Below are 5,749 nucleotides of genomic sequence, written 5' to 3' on the forward strand. Positions count from 1 at the left end.
GAGGTCTTTAAAGTTTAATTAGTAAAATTAGGAATTTGTATCTATCTCATTGGAATTGAGAAAATAAATTTTAGACTTAGTTAGTTTAAATTTTAGATTTTCTATTAACTGGTGCAAATTGACATCAAGTGTCTCCAGTCTTCTGGAAATAGAGTTCAGACCTTCCTTCTCTTGGAACTCTGTAGCTTTGATGCTGTTAACATCTTTCTTGAAATTCCATTCCTCCTAATAGTCTCCGGTCTCTTATCTCTCCAATCACTTCTGTCTTATATTTTTCTCTTCCATCGCTTCCCTAAAGGTTGTCATTCCAAGAGGTTCTAGTCACTCTTCTTGGTCATTATCTGGAAGCAGAAAATCACATAGTTGAATGCCAATTTACCATTTAATTATTCGCCAAATCTGTTAAATTTAAGGATTGTCATAAGCACACCTAGCAGCCTTACCATGAACAAGGTAGTAATATTAACAAAAATATTCATTTTGATATTAGCTATGAAATATGTAGTTTACATTTCAATATCAATAGCCAAGATAAAAGCTAATGTGCTATCTTTACATAGAATTGCTTGGCTAATTTTGACTTCTTTATGATGATTTCAGATTAAAATTGAATTAAGTTTTAGATAATTTCACTTAAAAGTAATTTAAATGCAATTTAATATAAAACCAATTTTTCAGATGCTTTTGAATTTATAATTTAAAATGGAGTATGAGGAGTATGGAGTATGCAAAATGATGCTTAAAATATTAAGTGTTTTGGGCCCTCCCTGGTGGCGCAGCGGGTTGAAGCACAGCACTAAGAAGCTAAAACCACTTCCGCTTGAGTTCGATCCCAGCCTGCCCCGGAGGTGACCACATGGCCAGGCAGACCTCTCCTGACCCGCCCGCTGCTCCCCTCAGCAGTGTACTTCCGTTGATCTCCCTGTTCTGCTCCCTACTCTGTCTCTGGTGAACCCTCTCACCCTCCGCATCTCTGGTCTGTACCCAGTTCTGTATGAATAAATAAAATCTTTAAAAAAAAATTAAGTGTTTTGGTATCAAAAAAGGAGAAAATGTTACTTAAAAAAAAAAGCACTATGAAAGACGTTGGTTGTATCCTAAGTGTTAAGTGTTGTTCCATATAGACTTGTGACTTCTATGAGGGACCATTGAAATAAGCACTTTCCTACAGGAAAAAAAATCCATAACCATAGATTTCTACTCAGCTTTGTTGAATGAATGAGCAACTTCATTCATTCTCCCTTAAGTAGTGCTTAAATATGTGACTTTTTGGAAAAGATCATGCCATGAGACTTATGAGCTTGAATTATTAATGTAAGTAAATTATTAACATAAATGGGATTGCTTTCTTTCTTTCTTTTTTTTTTTTTAAAGATTTACTTACTTGTGCATATAGAACTGAGGTAGAGGCCGGATGTGCAGGGGTGGTGAGAGGATTCACCAGACACAGAGTGGGGAGCAGACAGGCAGACCCACGAAGTACACTGCTGAGGGGAGCAGCGGGCAGTCAGGAGAGGTCTGCCGTGCCATGTGGTCACCTCCCGGGCAGGCTCATGCTGAAGTGGCTTTAGCTTCTCAGTGCTGTGCTTTAACCCACTGTGCCACCAGGGAGGGCCTGGGGTTGCTTTTTAATTGGCCCTTTAAGATACTTTGACATTAGTATATAGAAATTCAACTCATTTTTATGTTAATTTTGTATGCTACAAGTTGACTTAATTTATTGATTAGTATTAATAATTTATAGGTGAAATTATGTCATCTGAAAGTAGGAAATTTTATTTCTTCCTTTCTGATTAAGATCCTTTTATTTATTTTTTTTTCCCCCAATGTCTCTGGCTAAGATTCCTAATACTATGTTGAATAGTAGTGGACATCTTAGTCTATTCCTAATTTTAGAGAAAAAAATGCAATCATATAAGATGATGGATATGTGAAATTATGGGGTGATACTTTATGGCATATATCAAACCATCATTTTGTACACCTTAAAGGACATAATGTTCTATATCAATTGTGTATCATTAAAGCTGGGAAAAATATCAGGTGGCACAATGCAATACTACATCAATAATGGGTACTTCTGGTCACATTTTAGTGATGGTTTGAAATTTATCCCCATTGCCCTCCTCCATCCTTTCACAATAAATAGTAAATCAGTTAAATGAGCAAAAAGGCAGTGTGACTGGAACTAGTCAGCAATGGGAAGAGAGACTGAGATGACATTGAAAAGAGGTGAGGCTATATCATGTAGGGTTTTAGGACTCAAGTAAGGACTTGAGATAGGTTATTTGCTAGATTCACATTTCATAAAATGCACTGTAGTTGCTTCATGACAAGGGATTAAACTGGTGACAAGAATGGAAATAAGACTAGCTGGGATGCTGTTGTTGGTCTGGACCAGAGATGATCAACTGGAAAGATAGTGCTGGAATTGTTAATGAATGGGCAGATTCCTGGATATGGGTTGGAGACAGCACTGTTATTTACTTTTAGAATTATATTTTGGAAGGGTTTTCAGAATAAGGGAAGCCTAGCATGTCCTAAATTTAGAGTACTAACTCCTAAGTGGATGGTGGATCATTTGTGTTATGGAAAGACTTAAGGAAGTACAATTTTGAGGATAGGAGATTCAGACACCAACTTAAATTTGGTGCTGATTAGTAGAAGGATTGCTTAGAAGCTAAGAGCACAGGCTTTGGAGGCAAATTCCTGGGTTCCATTCTCTGAAACGTAGTAGCTGAGAAACTTTGAATATTTAACATCTTTATGCTACAGGTTTCCTTTTCTGTAAATGAGAATAACATTGAACTCACCTCATGGTGTTGTTTGGAGAAATAAGTGAATTAATAAATGTAAAATGCTTAGAAGAGTGCCTAGTATATGCTCACAACAGATACTGTCATTAATAAGTGCAAATTTCAGGGAAATGAACAAATAAAATGTGGGAGTCATTTGTCAACCTGTAGATGAAATTTACAGTCTCAAGAATGGCTGAGCTCTGTGAAAGTAGATGTACATGAATGTGAGTGAAAAAAGTTTAGTTTTATTTTCACTTTCTACATACTGAAACTTTTCATTCTCTTCAGTTCTTACTGTAGATACAAACCATATTCATGTTATCAGTATCTGTGACTTGCCACCAATGGAAATAACAGATAATTCCATGTAATATTACAGTTATTGAGACATCTTGAAACATCATTTGTGATCATCATTACTTAAGGGAATTATTAGACCAACAATAAGTCCATATGTAGCTGTGAACCTCCTATATTAGACTTTAATGAGTTAGTTAATGTGATGGAACACAAAGATCTGAGTTTTTTTTTTAAACTTTTTATAATAGTTTGTTTTTATATCATTTTGTGCATTTTTCCATCTCAGTTGTAATCCCCTGGGCTTCCAGTCACCAAATCACCTATGTGCCATTACCATAGTCCAGTGCATTTCTCTTGAGTGTGGTTGTTTTTTGATGTACTTTAAAAAAAAATAAGTAATTTATGTTGGTGAAATGGAGTGGAAGTTCAGAGATGCATTTAAAGTTTCTCCTGTGTCATGGTGTGGTTTGCTAACTCATTTCTTCTGAGCACTGATTAATATTCCATTGTCTGAATGTACGGTTTACTCACCCATTCATTTTTTTTTAAAGATTTATTTATTTATGCATATAAGAACTGGGATACAGGCCAGAGGTATGGGGATGGTTAAAGGATTCATAAGAGACAGAATGGGGAGCAGAACAGGCAGACTGACTGAAACACACTGCTGAGGGGAGCAGCAGGTGAGACAGAAGAAGTCTGCTGCACCATGTGGGTCAGCTCCCTGGCTGTGGATTGAACTGGTGCTGCAATGGCTGTGGATAGCTTCACAGTGCTGCGCTTTAACCCATCGTGCCACCAGGGAGGGTCCCCCACTCATATTCTGAAGGATATCTTGATTGCCTTCAAGTTTAGGCAATGAGGAAATGAATTTCTAAAATCATCCCTGTGCAGGTTTTCATAAGAACATGTTTCAGCTCCTTTGTGTAGAAGTAGAATTGCTGGATCATGTGATAAATGTATGTTTGGTCATATAAAAACCTCCAAACTGCCTTCCAACGTGCTTTTAAATACATTATTCTGAGGAAGAACTCAGAGATTGCATTTGACTCTGTAAAGGGGACACAAAAAGGTTAAGAACCTCCGGTTAGGAAGAGAATGCAGATAGAGAAGAAAATAGGTCTCGTGATTAGCACTGGGGCTGGCAGCTGCCACAGTTAGAGGTCTAGCAGAAGAGAAGGGAGCACACAGGACGAGAGACGGCAGCCATGCCTTAGGGGTGGAGTAAGCCAGCATTTGAAAGAAGGACAGTGGCATAGAGTGCAGAAAGCAAGAGAAGAACATGCCTGAAGATGGAGAGTGTCACTTGTTCCTGATGCTGGTGAGAGGTGGTAGATCAAGGCTTCTTTTGATCAATCTTTTATATTTTCCATGCGATGACAATTTCCATCATCTCAAATTGAGTGAGTGAGTGATAAGTGAATAAATGGAGATAGTACCTTTACACAAATTAATTAAGAAGCCTGTCTTGTTTTGCATGGGAGCAGAGATATGGGATTGTTGTTTGAGGGAGCTCTCTGATAAAAACATGGTGTTTATAAAAGACAGGCAATACCAAGGCAATGGATTGTGCTGCGAGGGCTGGTGCAATAAATGGGGCAACAACCTGTGTTGGAAGAGAATGGGGACAATTGCAGAAGGAAAATGAAGAACTAAGCTCTGGAACAGCAGCAGAGAAAAGGCAAGGCAGGGTTGAGATTCAGGAAGGCCAGCCTGCTTGGTGATGGGATTGTGCTGAACCCATTGCTGCTGTCCCTTGATAAAACATAAGTCAGTGTTAGAATGGGAGAGGAACATGAATATTTTGGGGATTGGCAAATCCCCAAATGTAGTAGAATTCTTGACAGTCAGAAGCATTTATTTGAGATTTATGGCCATTCTCAAATTTTTATTTTGAAAAATTTCAGACATGTTTGCAGCAAGTTTCTATGAACCCTCACCTTAGCTTCCTATTTTCTATTTTTCTCTCTCTCCATATGCAGCAAGTTTACATTAGCATGCATACAATTTTATTGTTGAACCATTTTATTCTTGAGACTTAGTTACAATGTGACACTTCACTCCAAACTACTTCAATATGGAACAGACATTTTCTTGAATGTAAATGTAACACTCAGGAAAAGTAAAACACAGATGCTGTAATCCATGGTTAAAATTTTCCAGTTGTCTTAGTAATGTTCTTAATAGTTGTGTTTTGTTAATTTATCTATTGTTTTAAATATCAATGCCTTTTCATCTTAAAAAAAAAAACTAGCAACAATAAATGTTGGCGAGGTTGTGGAGAAAAAAGAAACTCTCCTCTTCCTATACTGCTGGTGGGAATACAAACTGGTACAACCACTATGGAAAGCTATGTAGAAGTTTCTCAAACTGCTAAAAATGGAGCTTCCATATGATCCAGCAATTCCACTCCTATGTATCTACCCAAAAGACATAGAAACATTAATTCAAAGGACACCTCACCTGTATGTTTATTGCTGCACTATTTACAATAGGGAAGACATGGAATCAACCCAAATGCCCCAAAATAGATGACAGGATCAAGATGATGTGGTATATATACACAATGGAACATTACAGCATTAGTGTAAGGGATTAGGGAAAAAAAATTATACATATATATACATATATATTATACATATATATGTATA

The sequence above is a fragment of the Condylura cristata genome, unplaced genomic scaffold (assembly GCF_000260355.1).
Source record: "Condylura cristata isolate star-nosed mole 26May11 unplaced genomic scaffold, ConCri1.0 scaffold00009, whole genome shotgun sequence".
In the NCBI taxonomy this organism is placed as follows: Eukaryota; Metazoa; Chordata; class Mammalia; order Eulipotyphla; family Talpidae; genus Condylura; species Condylura cristata.